Source organism: Emydura macquarii, unplaced genomic scaffold (assembly GCF_026122565.2).
Source record: "Emydura macquarii macquarii isolate MOO-44397 ecotype Brisbane River unplaced genomic scaffold, CSIRO-AGI_Emac_v2 contig_1119, whole genome shotgun sequence".
In the NCBI taxonomy this organism is placed as follows: Eukaryota; Metazoa; Chordata; order Testudines; family Chelidae; genus Emydura; species Emydura macquarii.
In genome coordinates, this window is record NW_027131256.1 from 1,378,623 (window position 1) to 1,403,762 (window position 25,140).

At 43.9% G+C, this 25,140-nt stretch overlaps 1 protein-coding gene across 2 annotated transcripts in view; it reads left to right on the forward strand.

The window, feature by feature from the left end:
• MAN1A2 (mannosidase alpha class 1A member 2) overlaps window positions 1-25,140 on the forward strand; it is a 206,864-nt gene that overhangs the window by 73,369 nt on the left and 108,355 nt on the right. The window lies entirely within an intron of this gene.

Here is a 25,140-nt window from a genome sequence, read left to right on the forward strand (position 1 = left end):
CCTTTTCTTTTTCATTTTAACTGTTATAATACTGCTTTTATAAGTGAAATCTACTGTAGTTACAGTAGAAGAATGGTTGAAATCTTTGCATTTCCCCAAATTGTAACAAGAATTGCAGCATAGTAACTAAAGTTCAACATGCACAGTTCCTACTCCATCCGTTCCACTTTACAAGCACTGCATTGTCCCATCTTACATTAATAGATTCATAGATTCCAAAGCCACAATGGACCATTGTGATCATCTAGTCTGAACTCCACTATAACACAGGCCATAGAACTTCCCCAGAATAATTCCTAGTGCATATCTTTTAGAAAAACATCCAATTTTGATTTGAAAATTTAGTGATGAACAGTCCACCACAATCCTTGATAAGTTGTTCCAATGGTTAGTTACTCTCACTGTTAAAATTTAAACCTTATTTCCAGTCTGAATTTGTCTGGCTTCATCTTCCAGCCATTGGATCATGTTGGTAGAAGAGTGGCAGAAACCACTAATTTGGTCGACTTAATGTACTCTCTTTACACACATGCACATCATACATCATTTGAAAGCTTATTATGTCTACTTTAAGATGAGGTATTATGTGGAGTTGTTAAATGGTGCCATTTCCATAGAAATGGGAATAAGCAATGACACCATCAGCATGTTAAAGTAACTAGATTGAAATATTTGCACTGGTTTCTGTTTAATGACTCTATATATTATTTCAAGACACAAATTTGGATTACTTTGTGACCTGAAAGCATCAAAACAACAATCTAAAGGATAAAATAAAATCCAATGATAAATTTGTACAGATGTCATTGGAGTGTAATAGCACTGGTGATGTTTTTAGTCATCAACTTGTTCATCATTCTGATCTCTGTTGAGAATGTGTGGGCTACCATAATCTTCATTGCCTTAACACGTACACAGTTCTGTGCAGGAAAGGTAGGTTGGACAACAGACACAGTTGATTGTGTAGCCACCCCTACTGATACAGGCACAAATAAGGTCTTGTAGAAGCTCAGCAATTATCGGGCCTTTGAAGAATATGGGAAGTAGTTTTCCTGTCCATGTTGCACTGGTGATCCAATATCTGGTTTACTTATGTGCAAAGACACCCAAATCTTTGTAATCTCATCAGGAAATGTCATTTACCTGCACCCTATCAATTCACCCACAGCCTCTTAAATTACAATCTGCAGTGGCATATATTTCAAGTCACTGTATTGTAGCCATTAAAAATTAACCTTTGGTAGTATTCAGATGAGAAATTCTGGATTTTTGTAGCTTATAATGAAAGGCATAAATGCAAAGTGGGTTTAGGGATGCACACATCATTGAGGCAATCTGCTTTTTAGCCTTCGCGCCAGCAGGTATGAATTTAGTTCAGGCCACATTTTAATATAGAACTCAAATATGGTCATTAGGAAAGGCTTAGTTCTTCCTCCGTGAAATTGCCTCTCCAGCTCTTCACTGTGGGATTTATGTGCCTTGCTTGTGACGTCAAAACTTGAGTAACAGAAAACATGCTGAGGATGTTCATGCAGTAACTGCCAATCCAAAGGTAAAAATAGGAAACACTTACACACACTCTCTCTCATCTACCCCCCCTTCCCCCACACACTCTTTGATTTCGTGTTCATCAGGCACATGGTGACACTCAGACTGAATGAATGTCCTGAGCTCCCTGCACCCAGCTGGTGCTTGAGGGTCAGGCACCGTCTTGGAGCACATTTAACTTTCCTCTTCAGGATGGAGGGGAAAAAAAGCAAGAAAAAAATAAACCAAACAGGAAATTCAAATCCTGCAGGAAGAAGAGGAGAAAAATAACTGTAGAGAAGAAGGAAGAGGGCAGAGAGGTGGACTTTTTCCCAGTCTTAGACCAGTGCCCCCCTTTGCCTGGATCAACCAGATGTGACTTTGAATTCAGGAGCCACTGCCTTGATCAACACCATCTATTCAACATCTCTTCTTGCTTTCCCATTTAGGGCTCCATATATTCCTTCCTCCATTTCTCAAGAAGCTTCCTGAGAGGCAGCTGCTTCTCTTTTCTGCTCTCCTTTAGACCTTTCTCTGTGTTATCCTTGGATCTCACCTCTGCTCTGGGATGGAGAAGGGGCTTATTTCTTTGAGAATTCCTCCTTCAAAGGAGGAAGGGAAGGGAGAGTTTGATTCTGAAGATCTCCTGACACAATTTCCACCTCTTCTCTGTTCTCACAAAATCATAGGAAGATACCGTGATAACTTGCTGGTGTTCCCAGAACTGGGTCACTGTGTTACCCTTAGTAAGGAAGCGCTTTTGGTGCTGCTAAATTGTGTGATAAATCCCTGACACACCAGCTTGTCTACATTGCTAGCAAACGCTTCAGGGCTCTTGCCAGCCCAAACTGTGCCAAACAGGTAACAGTCAAGGAACTCTAGCTCCCAGGTTTCTCAGAGATATCTATCTTGAATGAAGAGTGTACACCGTACACTCGCAAAAGTATTACGTTTGCTGCTCCCTTAAAGAGACAGTACCCAACAGTTTATTACCTTAACTGGGATTAACAAACACTCTATTTTAATCAAAACACTGAACTAAAGCAAATTTATTAAACAAAAAGTCATAGTTTTAAATGGTACTAACTATAAGGAATAAAGATAGAAAGGGATACAAGCGAACAAAGGTAAAAATACACTTCTTAAGACTAAAATCTGATATAACAAACTAGCATCTCTTGTTCAAAAAAGAATTTCTTACCAAATCTCTTTTCTAGCATGGCTTACCAGATGCTCTGGCCAGGACCTTTCCCAAACCTCAGAGAGCTTGGTTTCTTAGACCTTGTCTACACTAGAATAATAAGTTGACATAAGATGTGTTGACTTTCAGCCACTGCTATAATTACTGCGGTGGCCGATGTCCACACTGCTCTTCTTGGGTTGGTGGAGTGCGTCCTCTCCAGGAGCACTTCCACTGACCTAAGGGGCAGAGTGGGGAGCTGAGACAGCTGGGAGCCCACTGTCTCCTGGGCTTCCTGTGGGCTGTTCCCCCCCTCACTCCCCAATCCCAATGGGGAGTCGGAGGCAGCCGTGTGGGGATTTCTCCCCTCCCTGGTCCCAGGTGAGAGAGTGGCTGCAGCTGCCCACATCCCATCTGGTCCTGGCTCGCAGCCAAGAGCCGGGCTCCAGCTGCCCGCGGTTTGCCTGATCCCAGCTCACAGCTGGGAGCCGGGAACCAGCCATCCTGGGCATGCAACAGCCAGGGCTTCTCACCAATCTCCCAGCCCAGAGCAGGAACCAGCTGCCCAGGCTTTCTTGTCAATTTCATTGCTCCAGCAGAGTGATGAAATGGAGAAGAATGACAGCCCTTCCACCACTGTAAGGGGATGCAGTGTCTACACTGACACCTTATCACCCTAGCTCTGCTGACAAAAGCCCTACACCTCTTGTCCAGGTGATTTTATTTTGTAGAAAAACAGGGCAGTTTTGACAGCAGGGGGGTGATTGTAGTGTCTACACCAGCACTGTCTTGTCGACAAAAGTCAGCTTTTGTTGACAACAAAACTCTCTAGTGTAGACCAGGCCCTAGACTTCTGAGGTGTAGGATGACAAAATGGGTTTTTCTTTCTGCTTATATCTTCACTAAGTTCATTGACCCTGCTTTCAGGGGCAGAAAGGCTTCCTGGGGGTGCAGTCTTCACCCCGTGTTGAAATTGTTAAGTGATTATCTTTCCTCACTTGTTCCCCGATTGGCTTTTTTTACCTTGCATGTAAATGTGCTTTTCTTTGTCTTTGCTTAATTTATATCAGAGACATTCAAGCAGTCTGAAGCACATTCCTTTGGGTGGAACAGCCATCATGTAGGCACTGCTTACCCAATGGATTTGAAGAACATGTTTCCAGCACCTGTCTACAAATTGCTTTGTGGGTTCCGCATGCATATATCCCACAAAAAGATGAATGATCTGTGAGTCAGTAGTATGCCATCTGGCATTGGAGTGCTCTTAAGGTCACACCTCTCCCTTTACAAAACTGCAGGAGGGTTGTCTACTGGCTGATAAGCAGCAGCAGGTCGGAACCTTCTTTTCTGGACAGGGCATCTGCCATCATATTTTCTTTCTTCTTTACATGTACAGTGTCTATGTCGTTCTTGGAGTGTCATGCTCCATCGTAGCAGCTTGGAATTGAATCCCTTTGTTCTGTGCAACCAAACCAAGGGAGAGAGATCAGTCAGGACTGAATTTCTTGTTAAAGAGATGGGATCTGAGCTGCCTGATTGCCTACATTATGGCATAACATTCTTTCTCTATGACAGATTAATTTTGTTCAGTGGGTGTCAGTTTTTTACTTAAGAAAGTGATGGGGTATTTCTTGTTTCTTTCCTCTGACTGCATTAGAACAGTATCTAAACCAATGTCTGATGCACCTGTACAGAGTATGAACATTTTTGTCAACATCTGGACTAGCCAGAGCACGCTTTTCAGACACGATTTCTTTACCATATCAAAACACTCCTGACATGCCATTGACCATACAACTTTGTTTTGCTTTGTCTTTTTACAGTCTCCAAGACATAATATCAGAGAGTATCCATAATTTCACCTACAGTGTTGTTACAAACATTTCACAGTTCTTTAAATGACCAGTGTATTATTAGGTTTGAAACTTTAAAAATAAATATCATGACATTAGTTCGTGAGGTATACTAAGTATGTCAGGCCTGCCAAGAGTAGTGAACCACCAGTGAATGAGCCTCTGTGTCACCCCCCTCGATCCTAAACCAGGCCAGTAAAGGGTTCTGTCACCCTCAAAGGTGTAAAACCAGATCACTTGCCACCCAGAGTCTGCCCTGCTACCAGTGGAGTTCCGGCCCACCGCTACTCTTGGCTGTGCCAGCGTCTCTCCACAGCTAGCGGTTTGTCCCTGCTCCCGGTGGAGTCTTGGCCCACAGCTATTTTCCAGCTGTAGCAATGACTCACTGCACTCAGCAGTTTTTGGGCCTCAGCATAGTCCAGTTGTGCCTCAGTTTCCCTACTCTTAGTGGAGTTCTGGGCCGCGGCTTTCCTAGCTGTGGATCCCTCTCAGCAGTCTTCTTTGCTCTTAGTGGCGTCCTGGCCCATAGCCATTTACCTAGCTGTGCCAAAGTCACACTGCTCCTAGCAGATCCTGCGCCATAGACGCATTCAACACTCACTCATTTCCCTAGTGACGGTTTACCTCCTCGACCACTGAGTCTAGCTGTGGTGGGCTTATACCCGAGCACTCAGGCTTAACCCTGTTACATCTTTACGGGAAATAACTCACCAGGAAAAATCATTTCCCACATTTCCACAGTCAGAATTCCAGAACAGCCTCTAATGTCTATAATGAGTGAGGCTACAGTCAGCGTGATGGGGTCCATCAGACCCACATCTGGTTGTCTGCTAGCCCCTGATCAGGCACATCAGTATGTCCTTCCTGACCCTCTTCTGTTCAAAATGCCTACATTTGTTCTGTCCGCAAGCTTCTATAGTTCCAGCTCTGCTTCCTCTGACATGTGGCCTCCAGCCTTGTTGTCTTTTCGCCTTCCCTGAGGCACGGGGCACTTGCGGGTGGATTCTCTATATCTTGAAGTCTTTAAATCATTATTTGAGGTCTTCAGTAATTCAATCTTAGGTTAGGGGTCTATTTCAGGAGTGGGTGGGTGAAGTTCTGTGGCTTGCGTTGTGTAGGTCAGACTTGGCGATCATAATGGTCTCTTCTGACCTTAGGGTCTATGAGTCTCTCCTGCCCTAGTAGCCTCTTCAACTCCAGCCTCCACAGCTTGGGCTCTTGCTGTCGCTGCTACCTCTGTTGGATCATCTAGAGAACTTTCTACTTGGTCTCCTTCATACCCCACAGGAGAAAAAGGGACCGCTTCTGGCCCCCAGTTTGGAGCAGGTGCCCCATCCTGCTTCATGGCATGAGAGTGCAGCATTGGCACTAGCTCCGGTTTTGTCTGATCAGCTGCTGACAGACCTTCCTGTGACCACTGCTCTTCGAACTGCTTCTCGGTGAGCTCAGCATGGGTTTCGTTGCTCCTTCTGCCTTTTCTGCTGTTTACTCATCTTTACACTGTACTTGCCTTTGTTCTGTTTCTTCACTGAAACAAAGCAGAAAATAATAATAACTGTAACCTTTCTTTGACTGTTCCCAGCCTTTTCACTTGGGAATCACTAACAACTACACCAGCGCTTAAAGTGTAAAGCTCAGTTAAAATAGCAAGCTGTGCGTAAATCCTGTTATGTTATGGAAATGTGACAACCTGCTGGGGTTCCCAGAACTGACAGTCACTGCGTTACCGCTCTCAGCCGCAGTAAGGGAGAGCTTTTGCTGCTGCTGCTAAGCTGTGTGACAACTCCCTGAGGACACACCAGCTCATTTGCCTTGCCAGCAAACCCTTCCGGGCTCTGTCAGCCCATATCTTGCCAGGCAGGTAACAATCCCTGATCTCCAGCTCCTGAATTCCTCAGAGATGTCTGTCTGCATCGCACAGCCCCTATCACTGCACAGCCTCGGTTCTGGTCCCTGCTCCCTGAAAGAGACAGTACCCAGCAAAGAATTGTGTTAACTTGGGTTAACAGTCTATTTGAATCAAAACAGCTGAATTTGTTTATGGTAAAAGTAAAACAAATTAATTAAACAAAATGTCATAGTTTTTTTTTAAGTGATACCTACTATAAGGAATTAAGATACACAGGGTTACAAGCAAACAAAAGTAAAAGTATGTTTCTAGTACTAAAACCATTTCTTACCAAGTCTTTCATGACTGATCAGACTCTCTGGCCAGGACCCCTCACCGATCTCAAAATGCTCAGTTCCTTTGTCCCCTGAAGTGTAGGATGTCAAAATGGATTTTTCTCTCCGCTTATATCTTCCCTAAGTTCATTAACTCTGTTTCCAGGGGCAAGAAGGCTTCCTGGGGGGTGCAGTCTTCACCCCTCCATCCCCCCCACTCCAGATTAAGTGGTCATTTCCCCCCACTTGCTCCCTGATGGCTTTTTTTTTAAACCTTGCATGTAAATGTGCTTTTCTTTGTCTTTGGTCTCACCTTGCTTAATTTACATCTGAGACACATTCAAGCAGGCGGAACCACATTCCTTTGTCTGAAACAGCCAAGCCCTAGGCAGTGCTTGCCAAACAGGTTTGAAGAACATATTTCTAGCAGCTACCTGTAAATGTCTTTGTGGATTCACTATCCATACGTCATGCAAAAGTATTAATGATCAATGAGTAAGTAGTTTCCCTATGTGTATTACATGCTACCTTTGGGATACGTATCATGACAGTAGTGTGCCAACTGGCACTGGGATACTCTTAGGGTCACAGATACGCTCTGAAGAGTGAAGCTATTTAGTGTTTTCTATAGCTTAGCCCTGAAGTGAGGGTCTCACTGATCGGTAAGCCCCGAAGGATGAGGCATGCCTTCCTGTTTTTTGTAAGAGGGGCACTTTGGAGCTGGCCCTCTTCGTACTATTCAGGAAGTGGAGAGGGTCTGTTGTAATTGCAGTGTGGCAGTTCTCTCCCCAGAAACCTCTGCAAAAATAACAGTTTGGATTTGGCCTTTAATGACTTTTGGCTGATGCACCCCAAGCTGGGTTTTGCAGTGACCTCCCATTTCAGGTTTTATGACCTGACCTTAGAAGCAAACTGCGCCTTTTGGGACTGCTTGGACCATACGTGGGAGGACCTGCATATTGGCAACAGTTTATGTCCCCTACACTTTTACTAATATATTTCTTTAATTCTGTTTTATATAAATTATGATGTCAGCATTTGATTATTAAGACTGTGTTACCTACTGTATCTAATGCTGTAGTTTCACTGTAGGGATATGGTGACAATATAAACCAGAAGTGCAAAGCTCAAGAACTCATAACCATTCAAGGGAAGTAAAGGTTTTAATGTATATGCATTTTGGGTTATGCTATTTAGTTATTTAAAAAGCACACAAACCACCACAAACAAAAAACTTTTCTCACTCTTTTTCTTTCTGTATCTCAGTTCCTCCTTCTGTTTGTTTCTGGTCACTTTTCTTTATCCTCTCTTCATCTTAACAGTATTTAATATTAAAACTATTTACATTTCAAGAGGCAATGGCAATATTTATTCTGTGCTTCTCTGACACTACTTTATGACCACACATATGGAACAATAATGAAGTGTACATATACCTGTTTTTGTAAGCAGGTCGAGGTTTCTCCATGCTTGGGGGGAAACTAAGTATGTGTGCGCGTGCACACACCCATATGCAGTTTCAGTGATGTCATCAAAGTGGAGAAATTCATAGCTAACCTTGACACTTGACACTATCAGACTAGATCTGAATAGACATTGGGAGTGGCTAACCCACTACAAAAAATAATGTTGCCTCTTTTGGCAGTTACACCTTTTCATCAACTGTTGTGAATGGGACTCATCCATCCTGATTGAATTACCTCGTTAACACTTGCCCTCCTCACTGTGATGTAACTCACCCATCCTTGCTTGTGTATATATACCTACCTAACTGAAGTTTCCACTTCATGCATCTGATGAAGTGAGTTTCTGCCCACAAAGGTTTATGCCCAAATAAATTTGTTAGTCTTTAAGGTGCCACAGAACTCTCATTGTGTAGCTAACCAAGTGACCATTCATTTTGAACACTGGTGTGTGCCTTTGATACCTTTACTTATAGTTCTGAACATTTAGTTCACTGCCTTTTGTCAACTTCTTTTCAGTCTATACAATACTGGAAGTTGATAATTAAAATACCTGCATCTTGCTGTGTGATGAACCTCACCAGCTTTACTAGCAGTCTGTGTGCTTATATCATATAGGTGACATGTGTCTTTGTGTTGAGAGAGAGAGCAAGTTTACAACTTCCCACAGCAGAATAATAAAGCATGAAGGGCTGTACATATAGAAAACAATATGCTCTGATTTTTATTGTTAAGTTTCTTTATAGCCATTTAAGCACTGTATGTCTATATGGTCAGGGTTTGAAGAAGGCACCAGGTGTCCACTTTATTTTTCCTCAGAAAGAATTTTTTCTCTTCCTGTTATCATCCCCTGCCCCTTCTTTCTCATGTGTCTTACGGGGTTTTTTCTGCATAGAGATATTTGTTTAGTTCCTTATCTGGAAACTGTAGCACTAACTTTATTATTTACTTTTTCTGATTTTAAAGTCCCAGACAGTTATTGGCATGGCACAGTGATTAAAAATTGATGATGCAAAAGAGGAAATGAAATTGCGCTTGCCCTATTAACTCTGGATTGTGTAGTAAAATGTAAGGTAGACAGACAGAACCACTGAAGTTGGTTTAGTGCATCAAACTGTAAACCAGAATACCCCATGTATTGGGAAGGACTCCAAGACTGGGATTTCACAGATGGAGCAGCTTATTCAAATTGTGAAAGATGCCTATTTTATGATACCATTCCTCATTTCCAGCTGTCAAAGTAGCAGGGCTTAATAGATGCTGTAATATGGATAACTACTATCTATTTTCCTGTCCAGAAAAATAGCACTTAATAGAGCAGTTCTGGGACATTGCTGCTCTTCAGATGAGCAATGATGAGCATGGAGTGAAAACGACTAGAATTCAGAAAGTACACACCTTCACATCTTTTCTGACTCTGCTGCTGCTATCACTCAGGTCCTGGTAACACTCTGCTCTCTGGCTGCCTGTTGCCTCCCCTGCCCTGGATGCTCTGGGCGTGACTGATTGCTCCCTGTTTGACTCTTCATGTTACTGAATGGTTATTTACAGGTTGACTCCTTCCTCCACTGCTTTTCTCTGCTGGATTTATCTGCTCCAGAACTGGGTCACTGAAGATCTCATTTAACTGCTTGTTGTGCATAACTGATTTCTTATCCTGACTGTTTGTTTCTCATGCCTCTCAACTCCCTCTTGTGTACATTTTCTTTTTCCTCTTTATCTGCTTGTGCTTTCCCTCATTCACTTTTCCCACGCCACAGCTCACACTAACTCTACCTTCTACTTTCTCCCTCCCCTTCCATATCTTCCAGAGATGCTCTTTCATCCTATTTACTGAATCCATATCCCACAGCTTCCTGTTTGCTGCCAGCAGAAGAACAAAGAGAGTCAGGTCTCCTGGGTTCAATTCCAGGTCCTGGAGTGGAGTGTCGTGTAGTGGTTATGGATCCTTCTGTTCCTGTACCCCCAAGCCTGTCTCTGCCCCCATATCCTCTGATCCTCCTGGCTCCTTTCCCCTTCTCCCTGCTTCTGTCCTCACCCTATAATTGTGCCTATATTTCCCCCAGATCCTTCCCTCTGCTCCTATCCAAACCCCGCCCATAGATTTTTTGTCCCTCCCTGCTCCCCCACCTTTCCAGCTACCTCCCCCTCTGATCTCCTGTATCCCCCCTCTCTCCACATTCCTCATCCCTGAGCATTCAAAGTCAGCCTGCTTCCTCCATCATCTGTCAGTTGCCAGGTGGGGGAACAATGAGAACTGGTGACACAGTCTCACTGCTCTCAGTTCAGATGCCTGGTGTTACAGCAGCCCCAGCAGTAATTATAGCAATGGTTTTCAACTTTTTTTCATTTGTGGACTCCCAAAAGTTTTTGAATGGCAGTGAGGACCCTTTGGAAATCTCAGGCATAGTCTGCGGATCTCCTTGGACCCAGGTTGAAAACCACTGAATTATAGGAAAGTCCTACAGCTCTGGCATTGAAGCATTGAAGATGCTTAGTCGCTCTGTGGGGATGGCACATGCACTGTCCCGTTGCACTGTAAGCTGTGTGGGGCTGGAGCATGCGTATGCACATGGAATTGTCAGAATTTAGCAGCCAACCTTTATCAGGTGTCTGCTGAGTATGAGTGAAATGAGATTTCTTCTTCGAGCGTCCTCTGCATATTCCCAGTCATGGGATACTCCGGCCAGTGCACAGTGAATGGTAGAACCGTAGCTAGCAGTGCCCATTGAAGCACTCACATGCCTCCTTGCCCCTATTCTGAGTGAACATTGAGAGTATAGACGGGCACAGCGCTCCAGCTATAGCCGTTGTTTCTAATCACCAGCCGCTGAACGGATTAGAAACAGCGCTGAGATTCTCCCATATCCATATCTTTCAGAGCATAGTTTGTTTGGGTTGCTAATAGTTAGTTTAGTGTAGACCAAGCCTAAAAGCTCAAGACCTATGTTGGTATTGCTGTGTTGCTCAGGGTGGATTTTTGACACAGTTATACCCTCCTAACCCCTGGTGTTGAGAGGAGGGCTTCTCCTGTTGAAATAGCACCGTTTTTCAGACAGGTGGAGTATCTATGCCAACAGGAGACACTCTCCTGTCGGCATAAGTAGCATCTTCACTAAGTGCTACAGTGGTACAGCTACATCGCTGCTGGGGGCTGCTGTGGACAAGCCTTCAGTATGGTTGGTGTTAAGTTTTGAAGAATTAAGCATACATTCTTCAGTGTCGAATGGGAGAGCCAGAGACCCAGAAGTTGGGCTTTAACAGATGTGTGTCATGGCCATTTGTGATTTCAGCATCCAATGAACATGCGAAATGACTGGTGGGTTGAAGAAATTTGGATTTCTCCAGTACCTCCACCACCTAAAATTCTGTCAGGATCCCTAGATAAGAGTTTTTCTCAACTCTTTTATTTAGCCTAGACAGTTGTATCACCAGTTCCCTCAGAACCAAGATTGGGACCTGACCCGAGATCGGATCTGGAGAAAAGATTTCAGAAGCGATCTCTAGTCATATGTTCAGGATTCATATGCCCAAAAGTATTTTCAGCTGGATCCACGTGTGGGGGTTTGTGGCCCAATAGGCACTCTGTGGCTTGGTTCAGCTAGTCTCATTGGTCCTCTCCTGCAGACTTTCAAGAATTTCCTTTGTATGATAATAGATCTTTGTCACTTTGGCACCAGGAGGACATTCGGGCATCATGCTTGGCTGAGATTGGTGGGTCTTCCCTTTGAAACAAGGATTAGAATTGAATATCTTTCCTTTAAGGGAGGTGGCCTGTTTATTATGAAGACAGTTGGGGTTTTGGAGAAAATGAAGATACATGGATGTTAGATCCATGGATAGATCTTTAGGTGTTTTTCAGACAACTAAAAGATCATCTGTTCCACTATTTAGATACCAGAGACTATTGGCTCTTTACTCTATTTCAGAAGGAATTATCGGCCTCAGCATCACTCTCAACAACAGTGACAGCAAAAGGAGAGGTCATTTAAACCTTGTAATAAGGGGGAATCTCTGATTTTGTCTTCTGTACTTCGTTCAAGACCGCAGATTTGACATTAGGACAGTGAGCTACGAACCATTCTTGTGAGACACTTTTACTCCTCTGTTTGGGGACCACCTCTCCCGTTTTTGTCATCAATGGCAATCCATAACAGGTGGATCAAACAGGTGGATTCTAGAGATTATTTCATGCCGTTATTCAATATAGTTCAAGTCCCTTCTTCCTCCCAGCCCCTCCATGCCCCTCCTTGGTCAAGGATCTGGTTCATACAACCTGCTGAGAGAGGAGATTTTCTGTTTTAGAGTCAGGGACAATAGAGGAGGTGCCTCACAAATACATAGGAGGGTTTTTTTATTCACATTATTTCCTAATTCCAAAAAAAGATGGAAATCTTCATCTAGGTTGGCTCTCAGAAAATTAAACATATTTATAACACAGGTTCAGTTTCCACATGTTGTCTCTAGGTTCTGTAATATCGTCTCTTTCACTTGAGGATTGGTTTTCATTTCTGAACTTAAAAGACGCATATTTCCCTATTTCTGTAAGGCTATATTATCAAAGCAACCTGCATTTTATGGTAGGAGAAGTTTGTTTCCAGTACAGGGTCCTTCCTTTTGGTCTGTCCATGGCACTGAGAATATTTACAAATGTCTCTGTATAGTAGCAGCATATTTAAGGAAATGGGATATTTGCATAAGATTATCAAGATGATTGGTTAATAAAAGCATTGAGGGAAAAGATCCTGTTAGATGTAAAACAAATATATTTTTGCCAGTCAGGGGTTATGCATAAATAGGGAAAAATCACTCCTAAATCCAGCACAGAATCCCTTTCATAGGGGGCAGATTGGATTTAACTGTAGCCGAGGCCTTTCATCCAGAAGAAAGGTTTATAAAAATAAATTCATCCATACTTCTGCTTCTGCACTTTCCAGAGCAGATAATATTCTTTTTGATCAGTGGTGGGTCTTTTGGCATTGACCACGTCAGTGACCCCATATGCTCATCTTCAGATGAGAAACCTACAAGAGTTTCTTAAAACTTCTTAACAGAGTTTCTTAAAATCTTAATCTTATCCTCCAGTCAGAAATTCTGTACAATCTTGGGATTTGAAGATAGTGCTTGCATGGTTAATGAAACATCCGTTTGAACCTGTGGGAGGTGTATGTTGTTCTCTTTATGCATTAACACACTCTTTTTAATAGCCATCACGTCAGCTAAACATTTAAGTGTGTTAATGGCTGACTTGCCATTCCCTGTGTCCATAAAGATAAAGTATTACTGTGTACACACCCAAGGTTCTTACCTAAAGTGGTATCTGATTTTCATATAAATCACTATATAGTTTTACTGTTCTCCCTCCTCCCCAAACTTCACACTCAGGTTGGTGAGACTAGATTACATATACTGGATGTTAGAAGGGAGTTAAGCTTTTATTTAGCTTGTCTAAAATTCTTGGTCCTGTCTCCCAAACGTATTTATCTTTTATGAAGAGAGGAGAAGGGGGTGGAGCTGTTAGTCTAATTCATCTGGAAAGCGTTTGTGTACTGTGTATTAAAGAGACAAAGTGGGTGAGGTAATATCTTTTATTGGATCAGCTTCTGTTGGTGAAAGAGACAGTTTTCTAGCTTACACAGAGCTCAGACCTGAAGAAGAGCTCCATGTAAACTCAAAAGCTTCTCTCTCTCACCAACAGAAGCTGGTGCAATAAAAGATGTTACCTCACCCACCTTGTGTCTCTAATATCTTGGGACCAGCATGGCTACAACTACAGTGAAAACAACACATGTATTAAAGAGGCTTATAAATAGTTCTTTCTTTTCCTGAGAGAATTAGAGCACATTCTCCTGTGTTGGAAGCAGCTTCAATGGCATTCTCTAGGCATACTCCTTAAATAGAAATCTGCAGAGCAGCCATGTGGAGTACAGTTCATGCTTTTTAGATTGGGAGCATAATGTAGTAAAATTTGATACTGTGGACAAATTGGTGATAGAAAGGTAATTTCATTTGTAAAAATCTGCAGAATCATAATTTCAATGGTGTCACAGTCTGTTTAGGGGGGAGGGAGGACTTGCTATCGCTCCAGGTCTTCTGGTGGAAATTTTGATAATACAGTGCTGGAAATGGCTTGAGTTAGGTGTATTTAAAAACCTTTCTCCCACAAACATGATACCAAACATGACAAACGTAGAACAATAATATAGATATGTTTGTTTGAAAATAAACTTTTGTAACATTATACTTTAACGCAGGGATGCATTGCTTCTATAATAAAAAAAAGACGCTGATCTTTGGGCATCCTAGGGAAGTTAGACATGACATGACTGAAAATATTAGTCATCATTGTCATCTCTGTCTAGGGCACAAGTGCTGGACATGTTTGTCAAACTGTCTGATATGTGGCTCAGGTCAGACTGTCAGGAAATAGGGCAGACACCACAAACTGGTGGTATATTCTATAAGTAGGTTTTACCAAACCAGTAACAAGTGTGCATTCCTGGATTACTATATTAGCCTTATCATGGAGCCATGGACAGTGCCTTTAGGCTCTCCAGCACGTATTGCCACTCAGACAAACTGGACTTTGTGATAAAAGGTTATTAAAATAAAAAATCACATCACATTCAGTTCTTCCAATCCCAGAGGATTGGTTACTCACACCAGATCAATGGATGCTCTGGATCTCACATAAAAAACAATGCTGACAGCCAATTTCTTTAGTAAACTAGACTAAAGATTTATTAGCTAAGAAGAAGAAATGAGAGTTATTGTGAGGTTAAAGCAGGTAAAATATATAACAAGCGAGTCAGAGTTTGTAAGTCCAATTGATAGCAGAGATGTATGCATAAATTTCTCAGGGTTATCCAAAATGGCTTTGGGGACCTCTATCCATTCGCTCAGAATTCACCCTGTCAGAATTCATCAGTCTAAACAGAATGTTCCCTTCTTACAAACTGTCTAGAACAATATGGCCTCTTCCTTTGTTGATTAAACACGGATTAAGTTTGTGGATTTTCCATTGTTGAATGCAAAGACCCATGCTTTGAAGTTAACATGTTTCTTCATTTACAGTTCTGAGGCTTCCATCCTGTTTAATGGACAATTTAGAGATAATGCGTTTAGTTACAGCCACCCAGACAGTCTTTCATTAGTTTACAGGGACAAAGATGGCCAGAAACAGTCCTTCATTACTTTTCATGCAGTTTTACATATTAAATAAATTCTCATTCTAATGCTAATACACCTTTTGATCTAGGACTATTTAAGTACAATGTAAATCAACAAGTTTCAGATAAGCGAAGACAATAACATTAGCATTTCTGTAGTTTTCAAGCTTTTAGGGCAAATGTAATTATCAGGCATATGCCATGTACATGTAATGTGATAACATCCCCCTTTGTTCTATTTTAACAAGTCAATTGGCTTGAACAGGCTATGACCTTTTAACGTTTCTTTGATTTGTATTACCATGCGAGTGAATTGGTCTGCTGCCTTGCTTTGAGCTGGCAGCTCGCTGGGGCTGCGTCACAACGTTATCACACTGTTTCTTGTCTGTGCTGTACCTGCACATCGCCGTACCAGGCACGCTGTGTAGGGACTGGGGCATGAGTGGTCAGACCTCATGGTGAGTTAGTAGCCTGGAACCAGAGCTGGGGTCAGATTCAAGAGTCAAGTCAAGGGTCAAAGCCAGAGTCAGGTGCCAAGCCAAATGTCAGAGCCAGAAACAGAGTCAGGAATCAAGCCAGGGGTTGAAGCCTGAGTCAATGTTCGGGTAGGGCATAAGAGCAGGGACCTGGAGCAAGGCAGGAAAGTTGGAGCCTGGATCAGATGCAGGTCCGGGATAAGGACAGGAACAGGCTGGGAGACAGGGTTCAGGAGTCAGGCAAGTAGACAGGGACCATAGTAGCAGCCAATCAAGGATTCACCTAGTTGCTCAGGCAGCTTCTTGTTCCTGATTCTGGTTTAAATAGAGCATTCCAACCAATTGTAGGGCTGGACATCTCTCCAAATTAGGAGCTTTGTGAGTGGGGCCCTTTGCGATGTAGACCTTTGCTGGCCCCTTTCTCTCTGGGTTCAGGTGAGCTGCCGAGTGGCAGCCATGCTCTGAGCAGTGCTGGGAACTCATGGGTGTTGGTTCAAAGTCTGTGATTCTGCACATCTTGCTGGCCAAATATTTGCAGGGTGCTGAGCATCTGGTCTTTGCACACAAGCATTTGATTAGCTGAAGATTTGATTTGGGAGTAGATGGTATTTCACACATAATTGGTATGATCAGTCCATCCTCTAAGACTCATCCCTGCCTGACAGGAGGGGCTAGCTTTGGATATGCTCAGTCATCCCAGAGCCATTCCACTGCTTGATATTTGCCCTGTGGATAGCAAGTATAAAAGTGGTAATTTTTCTGAGTGACCTGAGCAATCAGCGGGGCTAGCAGGTTTGATTGGCAGCATGCATATCTGGTTCATTCACGTCGTGTAGTGCTGAGTTAAAGGCTAACTATGGTGGAATGTACCTTTCTTCTGAAATGGTGTGGGTCTGGTGTATCCTGGATTTCCAGATCATTTTGAAGGTATGTCTTCTATCTCTACAGCTGAAGTAGCACTCAATGATTTTTTGCCTCCAAAATGCATCCCACTTTTGCACAATAATCAGTTGAGGTCAGGATTAGTGACTTCTGGTTCATAGAAAACTGGAGTTCTTGGCTTCAGAATTTTTCTACCTTGGTAGAAAAGTAAGTCACTCATGAAGTCAGGAAGTTCTTTCAAGGAATGGTTCTTTGCTGACCCAGACAGCATTTTTGGCTGGAGCTGGTCCCCATTAATATGCTCTTGTTATCTGCTGTATCTTCACGGAAGTCTAAGTTATTGGCAGCACAAAATATAAACCTACCCTTGATGAGGTACAACCCTTCATTCAGTTCCATGCAGCAAATAACCCCATTTGCAATTGCAGTCTCCAGGCGGAGTACTTTGTTGTAATTAACGGAGGAACCAGTGCTGTGCGTAAACTATGAGGAATTTGCTAAGGGTTTTGAAATGAATTGTTCAACCAACAGCCACTTGTAGGGGTAGATTATGCATATGTCGCACAGTTGTCGTATATCTGCTGGAAATGTGCCTTTCATTCAAGCACTCAGACATGAGACTGTGTAATAAAATGACAGCCTTTTGCTCCACTTTCTTACTTTCATGCTTGCTGGTGCCGAAGTCACTGTGATCACAGATGCACCACTTATAGAACTAATACGAGTCACGTGGTATTATTTTTTCAAGTTTGGCATCAACGATGGATCCCTGAAACTCTTAGGTGCTGCTGGACAAAATGCTTTTCCTTAAAAACGTAGCAGCTGCAAACATTATCGTCATACTGCTGGTGACAGTGCTTTTGTCCGCCTTTGATAGCGCCATCTCTTTAGCAGCTTTTAAGGATATGTGCTGTGCTTCATTTCTGCAGATAGGATTGCTAAAAGCTACATCTGTATCCCATAGTTGATCTTCAGTAAGTGCTTCAAGAACCCTTCTACTAAGCATTTGTTCCTCTTCAGTCCTGTTCGAAGCATATTTCTCTCTACCTAGCCTCTGCATCAGCCATCGCCACCACTTTCCAGCTGAGTTACAGAGTTTGCAGTAGTCAAATCAGTATTGGTTTCTGTTGTTTTTACCTTTTGACACAACACATTACCTACGTGCTTGGTGTAGCATTCAATGTGATATGCAGTGTTGTATGGGTAGGTGTCTTTTGGGTCAGTGCACTCACTTAACTCTACTTTCCATGCAATCTTCTTACTACAAGTGACTGCTTCAGACCTTTTCTCACCTGTCTCACATGTTAAAACTATGCTTACTGAAGAAACAAGTGGTGTTCTTGAATGCCATGTAACCTAGTATAAAGGGAGCCTTGCCCATAAGTGTCACTTATCCCAGCATCTTCAACTTTTTTCTGATGCTCAGTGTACTTCCTCTCTAACCTAGCCAAATTCAGTTTATGGGTGCACTTCCTATAGCATATAAGGTACCACTGAGCATTGTGTCCTCCATCGTGGTACTCTCCAAAGATTCAGCTACTAGATGGTGATCTTTGTATCCCCATTGATGCCTAAAAAAGATCAAGACCAAAGTAAAAACAAGGATTTGGTAATAAATTACTTTGGGATTGCAATTATGCAATTATGTGCATGCTGTTTGCAGTTGGATTCTAGTGATTTCTGGCTGGATACTGACATCTTAACCAGTGCCTCATTACAATTCTTTTGGCATGAAAAACAATGGCTGGAATTCATAGGGACCAACCTAGATGCACTACATGCCAAAGCCTTCTTACCTCAAGACAGGTTTCTGTCTCTGGTTTCACTTATAGACACAGCTCAATGCAGCCCTCAAGTGCCAGCCAGAATTTGTCTCCAGCTTCTGGGTCATATGGCAGCAAGCATGGCAGTGATTCCGCATGCCATACTCCACATGTGATGCCTACAGCTGTGGTTCAGTTCGGTTTATAGCTCAAACAGAGATAGTCTGGATAAACTCCTGTGACTGCCCTTCAGGATCATGAACTCCCTGGACTGGTGAAAGAACCCGGGCAATGCATGCAAAGGGATATCTTTTTACAGGCTCCACCTTCATCACTCCTTACCACTGACACATTCCTTTATGACCATGAATGGGAGATTCACCCGTCAGTGCTTCACGACTTATTCAACACCATCCAAAGATCTGTTTATTGCTTACCAGAACAAGAAATGTCCACAATGCTATTCCCGGACGGGGAACGGACAGCACTCTCTAGGCGATGCTCTCCTCCTCCCCGTGGGACAAGGACGTTTTTTACACCTTGCCTCTGTTTCCTTTTTTGCTGAAGGCCCTGCTAAAGATAAAGAGGGATGGAGCTTACGTAATTTTGATTGCTCCCATGTGACTGAGACAGACCTGGTACCCATACCTGATGCAGCTCGCGACGTGCCCATTAATCTTTCTTCTGGCCACTCCGCACCTTCTCTCTCAGGACAAAGGGTGCACCATACATCCCAACTTGGGGATCCTCCACCTGAAAGCATGGCTCCTACATAGTTCCAGCACCTAGAAAGCTCATGCTCAAAGGAAATGCAAGGAAATCTACTATACAGTAGAAAGTCCTCCACACGACACACTAATCTGCAGAAATGGTCCAGGTTCCAGATTTGGTGCACATCACAATAAATCTCCCCAATGTCAGCAGTTCTTCCACATATTCTGGAATATGCCCTGACCCTTAAAAAATCAGGGTTATCCCTGAGCTCTGTTAGGGTCCACCTAGCAACTATTACAGCATTTCACCAACCCCTAGAAGGGTACTCAGTGCTATCGCACCCAACCACTAAAAGATTCCTTGAAGGAATAAGAACCCTCTTTCCTCAACCTCTACTTCCTATCCCCTCGTGGGACCTAAACCTAGTGCTGAAAAGGCTGAGGAGGCTCCCCCCTTTGAACCTATGGTCACCTGTTTGCTAACATACCTACCGATTAAAACAGTTTTTCTAATTGCAAATACCTCGGTTAGAAAAATAAGGGAAATGGCAGCTCTGATGGTGCATCCCCCATGCACAGTATTCTTCCCAAATAAGATTACACTCAGGCTGCATCAAAGGTTCATCCCCAAAGTGACCTCATTTCACATGAATCAGTCTCTTCACCTTCCTGCCTTCTACCCCAAGCTTCACCGAGACAATAGGGAGGCCATACTGCATACCCTAGATTTTAGGAGAACCATTGCCTTCTATCTCAATAAGACAAAGGCCTTCAGGAAGTCCCCTAGACTATTCTTCTCTATGATTGAGAGGTGTGAGGGCTCAGCGATATCAACCCAAAGACTCTCCAAATGGGTCTTGAATTGCATTAGACTGTGCTACCAAATTTGTAACATGACCCCTCTAAACTCAGTCCATACACATTTCACAAGATCGATCTCCTCATCTGTCTCCTTCTTGAAGAATCTTCCCGTCTCTGAGATCTGCAGAGTGGTGACATGGTTGTCAGTCCACACCTTCGCAAACCATTATGCAATCACTGGGGACTCTGCCTCTAGTGCCATCTTTGGCTCCACGGTACAGTCATCTGTGATTAACCCGATTCCAAAGTCCCTGCCCTTCAAGGGGGACACTTCTTGGGAATCACTGACAGTGGAGCACCATAGGGACACTACTTGAAGAAGAAGTTCCTCACTTTGTGCAGTAATGATCGTTCTTCGAGATGTGTATCCTTTGGTGCTCCACTATCTGCCCTCCTTCCCTCTACTTCTGAGTTTTCACTTATGACTCTGCGGTAGAGAAGGAAGTGAGAGCAATTACGCATGTGTGCTGCCTAGCCTTGTGGTGCAGCACGAGGAGAGACAGCGCATGTGTGAGCCCAATGGACATCGCTACCGAAGTTCTCCAATCAGCGGTACAGGGACACACACACATCTACAGTGAGCGTCCATAGGGACACACATCTTAAAGAACCATCATTACAGCACAAGGTGAGTAACTTCTTCTTATAGGTGCAATGCAGCAGTAAAATCAGGCAGCAATGCTACAGTTGCTTAGGAAACTATAACTCTTTTTTATGCCTGCCAATGTAAAGTCTCAGCCTTAATGTTACAGTAACATTGTTTTGTATTTTGTGTCATTAAGATTTTTGTTTGCTTGTTTTTAAAAAAAAGAATATCAGGGGGAGAAGGGAATTAATAGAGAGAAAAAATCCAAAAGGGCTGGGGATAGTACACAATTAGACACTTATCAAATCAAATTTTGAGCACTCTTTGGCATTGTAATCTGAAGTGATTGCCCCTTATTAATTGCATAAAATTTGATATAGAGCAAAGGGCCACATTAAATTTAGCAGCATAGTGAGCATATAGGAGAGGCTGCCAGACCTGCTGGGCTCTTTCCAATGCCATCCAAAGGAGAGGGGAAAAATAGGAAATTTTACTTTACTGAGTACAGTAGGGTGAACTTTCTGGCTAAGATTTGTTTAAAAAGATGCCAAAAGTTACTGTGCATTTATCAGCATTGAATTTCATTTGCTATTTTGTTGCCCAGTTTTGTGAGGTCCCTTTGTGATTCTTCGCAGTCTGCTTTGGGCTTAACTGTCTTGAGTATTTTTGTATTATCTGCAAATTTTGCCATCTCACTGTTTACCCCTTTTTCCGGATCATTTTTGAATGTGTTGAACAGTACTGGTCACAGTACAGAGCCCTGGGAGATACCATTATTTACATCTCTCCATTGGAAAACTGACCATTTATTCCAATCCTTTGTTTCTTTTCTTTTTAACCTGTTACCGATCCAGGAGAGGATCTTTCCTCTTGTCCCATGGCTGCTTACGTTGCTTAAGAGCCTTTGGTGAGGGACCTTTCTGAAAATCTAAGTACACTATATCCATGTTGAACCTTGATATCGTATTGACTTTCCAAAAGTCTATGCAGAACTGCATCAATCCATCAGTTTTCGGTACCAACATGACTCTTCCATTCACTGTGGGATTCTTTGATGACTCCCAGGGTTAGCATAGATTGTAGTTCTCTGCAGACCACTTTCCAATCTTCCTCAGCAGAGCTCAATGACTATTATATACTCTCTGCCTTGGTGCTGCCGCAATGTGTAGTGGTGGGTTAGTAGTGTCCTCCCCAAGTGGTCTGAGAACACCACAGGGAATGCTTTGATCAGTTGCAGCATTTGTGCTCACTGTATTGGGTGGGCCTCCACCTCCATTGGGACGGGGACTGGTCTGGAGACATCATGGCTTGAGACCCCAGTTCAGGCTCCAATAGTTACAGTGTTATTCGTTGGTCCTCCTGAGCCTTCCAAGCCTTTAGGAGGTTGACATAAATATATTTGTGTCTCCTTTCGTCTTCCAGGTTGGTGGATCTGGTCAACTGGCCCTATCCTCCTTTTCACTTCAGACATCTTTTGCCATCGGGCCAGTAGTTTTGATTCAATGTTGGGATGTTGCCAGGTTCAAATGTGCACAACTGTTTCCTTTTATTGTAGGTGCTTCCTGGACTTCTTAGGCTTTCACAAGGTTCTCTTTCACAAACTTACCTAGAGTTATAGCTGCTCCCATAGCTGGAGCACATACAGTACCGAGCCCATAACCCTGGGTTGCTGTTCCTCCTAGGCTTCCCAGAGGAGGTCCAGTATCCCCCTGGGTTGCCTTCTGTACAACAGTTCAAAGGGCGAGAACATTGTGGAGGCTTGGGGGACCTCCCGTATAACAAAGTGCAGTGATGGCAGCAGTCAGTCTCAGTCCTGAGGTTCAGTACCCACAAACTTCCTTAATATTGCCTTGAGGTCCCATTAAACATCTCCACCAGCTCATTTTTCTGGAGGTGTTGAGGCCTTGCTCTTCAGTAGTTTGCTCAATTCCCACATCAGTTTGAACAATAGCTTGGAGCCCCAGTCTGTCAATATTTCCCTAGGTATCTTGACCCTCACAAAGACCTTCATGAGCTCATCGACAATGGTGGATGCATTGATTGTACGGAGGGGGATGGCTTTAGGATATCACATTGTGTAGTCCGCTATCACTAATATACAACGGTACCCTGATGCACTTTTCTCGAGGGGCTTCACTAAATCCATTCCTACCTGGTCAAAGGGTACTCCCACATCTGGGAGTGGAACCACGGGGCCTTAGGCATCTGTTTGGACCCTGCCAGCTGACATCTGGGGCATGAGGCACAAAAACTGTGCACTTCTTCTTTGCCAGAAGAACCTGAGGGCCACACTCTCCAGTGTCTTCTCCCTCCCCGAGTGCCCTACAGATGCCACTGAGTGTGCTAGTTGGAACTTTTTGGGGACCAGGAGCTGTCTCACTATTTCTTGAGTTTGGAGGTCTTACGTTGCCCTGTAAAGCTGTTCATTCCAGAGCTCAAATTGTGGCCACTTCTTTAGTTTGTCAGGATTCGTCCTCCTCCCCATTGGTGAAGGCTTTCTTCTCCAATGCTCGGCTCAGAATCTGGTCCTCCTGTTGTTCCTGCACAAAATCTTCATCCTCAGATAGTCATTCAAGACTTATGCCTTCAGGTGCCCCTGAGCTAACGGGTGGTCGGATCGACATTTCAGGTTGATCGGAGGGACCTTCTCCAGGATCTTTCATCTTGCCCTGTCCCATAAGCCTCCTCATTTCCAGGATTGGGTGAGTTTCCACCAATGGGTCTCCACTCCTCCATTTCAGGACTTCCCCAAACTGTTTCCTGTCTCACTCTAGTATCACAAGGTAGGCTAGGGTGGCTGATAGCCCTATCTTGCCAGTCTCAGTATAGTCCCTTACCCTCAGCTGCACTTCCATTGTGGGGTAGGATCATATGTCTCTCTCTATGCATTGGAGGTAGATAGGAGCATCCAACATGTTGGGGAACTCTACTAAGTTTTCTCTCATGATTTTTTGGCTGCATCTGGAGGCCTGTTACCTCAGACCCATTGACCCTTGTTGGAATTAGCATTTGACCAGGCTCCGCTTGTGAGCCCTGGCACATGCAGTCTATGCCTGTCCATAGCTGCAGTCCATGAAGGGGCATTCCAGCATCAAATGTCCTTTCTATTCACACTTGAAAAAGCTCCGCTTTGGGGTTGGGGTTGGCTGTTCCTCCTTTGGGGTTGTGAGGTTTCCTGGTGCAGCATATCCCTGTTCTCAGAGATCTTGGGCCCCTCTCAGCTCCACCTCAGTGGTTGGGCTTCAGCCCCTTGGATGAGGGCAACCTGAAAAAAGAAAGATCATCTTTCAGCCTCCCCTCTTAGCCTGTCCTTTGCTAAGTGTTGGTGCCCTGAGTTCAGGTGCCCCAGTCTTAGGAGTCAGAGAAGCCCAACCCTTGGCAGCCACGTAATTCTCCATTGGGGTTATGTCTCCGGTTGTTGGTGCCTCGCCCATTCTCTCCCACCGGCTGGGAGAACCTGAATGAACTGTTCCAGCTACTTGTACTCTGGTCTGCATCTCGGGATCCAGGCAGCGCCAGCACTCTTGTTTCAGGCGTTGTGCCACCACCTGTGACTGTGATGCCGGCGGGTATTTTTCCTTCGTAAATCATTGGCAGAATGTCTTGGTGTTGATATCCATGTAGTCTAGCATGGCTGCTTTTACTTTAGTGCTGCCAGATCTTGGAGTAGCTGCTGGGCAGCTATCCATCGCAGGAGCTGGCGTTGTAGTTGCTGGGCCGCCTGCTGTCATGGGCTCTCTGTCGTCCATTACAGCAGCTTTTCTTCGTCCATGGTCTCCCTTGGGCTGGTTTTGTCGGTATGTTTGCTGCCCTTCTAAAGGGACTGAGTAGATGGCCTCATTCTCCACCAGTTGTTGTGTCCGAGCTGGTGTGTCACCAGTGGTGAGAGTCTGTGGTTGGCAGTAGAGAACCTGGGCCCACTCTATTCCCACCAGGTTCCATCCCATGGCCCTATGCTTGGCAGTCAGACAGGCAGCCTGGGTTACTTCCTGTTGTGGCCTCTATCCTCTTAAATCCCAGCAGGGTCTGCCTATGGCCTCACAAAAAGGGGGGTTCTCCCTGACCTTGATCTGGAAGCTCTTTTCTATAGTCGTGGCCCGCTGTTCCGATCTGCATGGGGGCCTTTGGTGACTCAGCTGGGAGCTTTGGTCCAAGCACTGTGGAGCTCTTGCTGCATCTCTGCAGGAGTGACTAACATAGGACAGCTCCTATGCTTCAACCACTGTGACTGAACTGGGTGACTCCCTTTTGAGCTCTGCTTCCACTGTAGGAAAGTCCAACAGGTGCTTTTTGGTCCCGGAGTTGCTTGTTAACCTTTGGTTCCCCACTGGGGGACTTGTACACCCCACACAGACAGCCAAACCTTAACTCTGCCCTGAAGATTAACTGTGTCTTTAAAAATCACCTTAATCTAATCTGAGAACAGAAACACAAAAATGCCTTAATCAGAATTGTATAGTTCTTGCATAGCGTCGCTACAGGGTACTGATACGTATCTGGAACC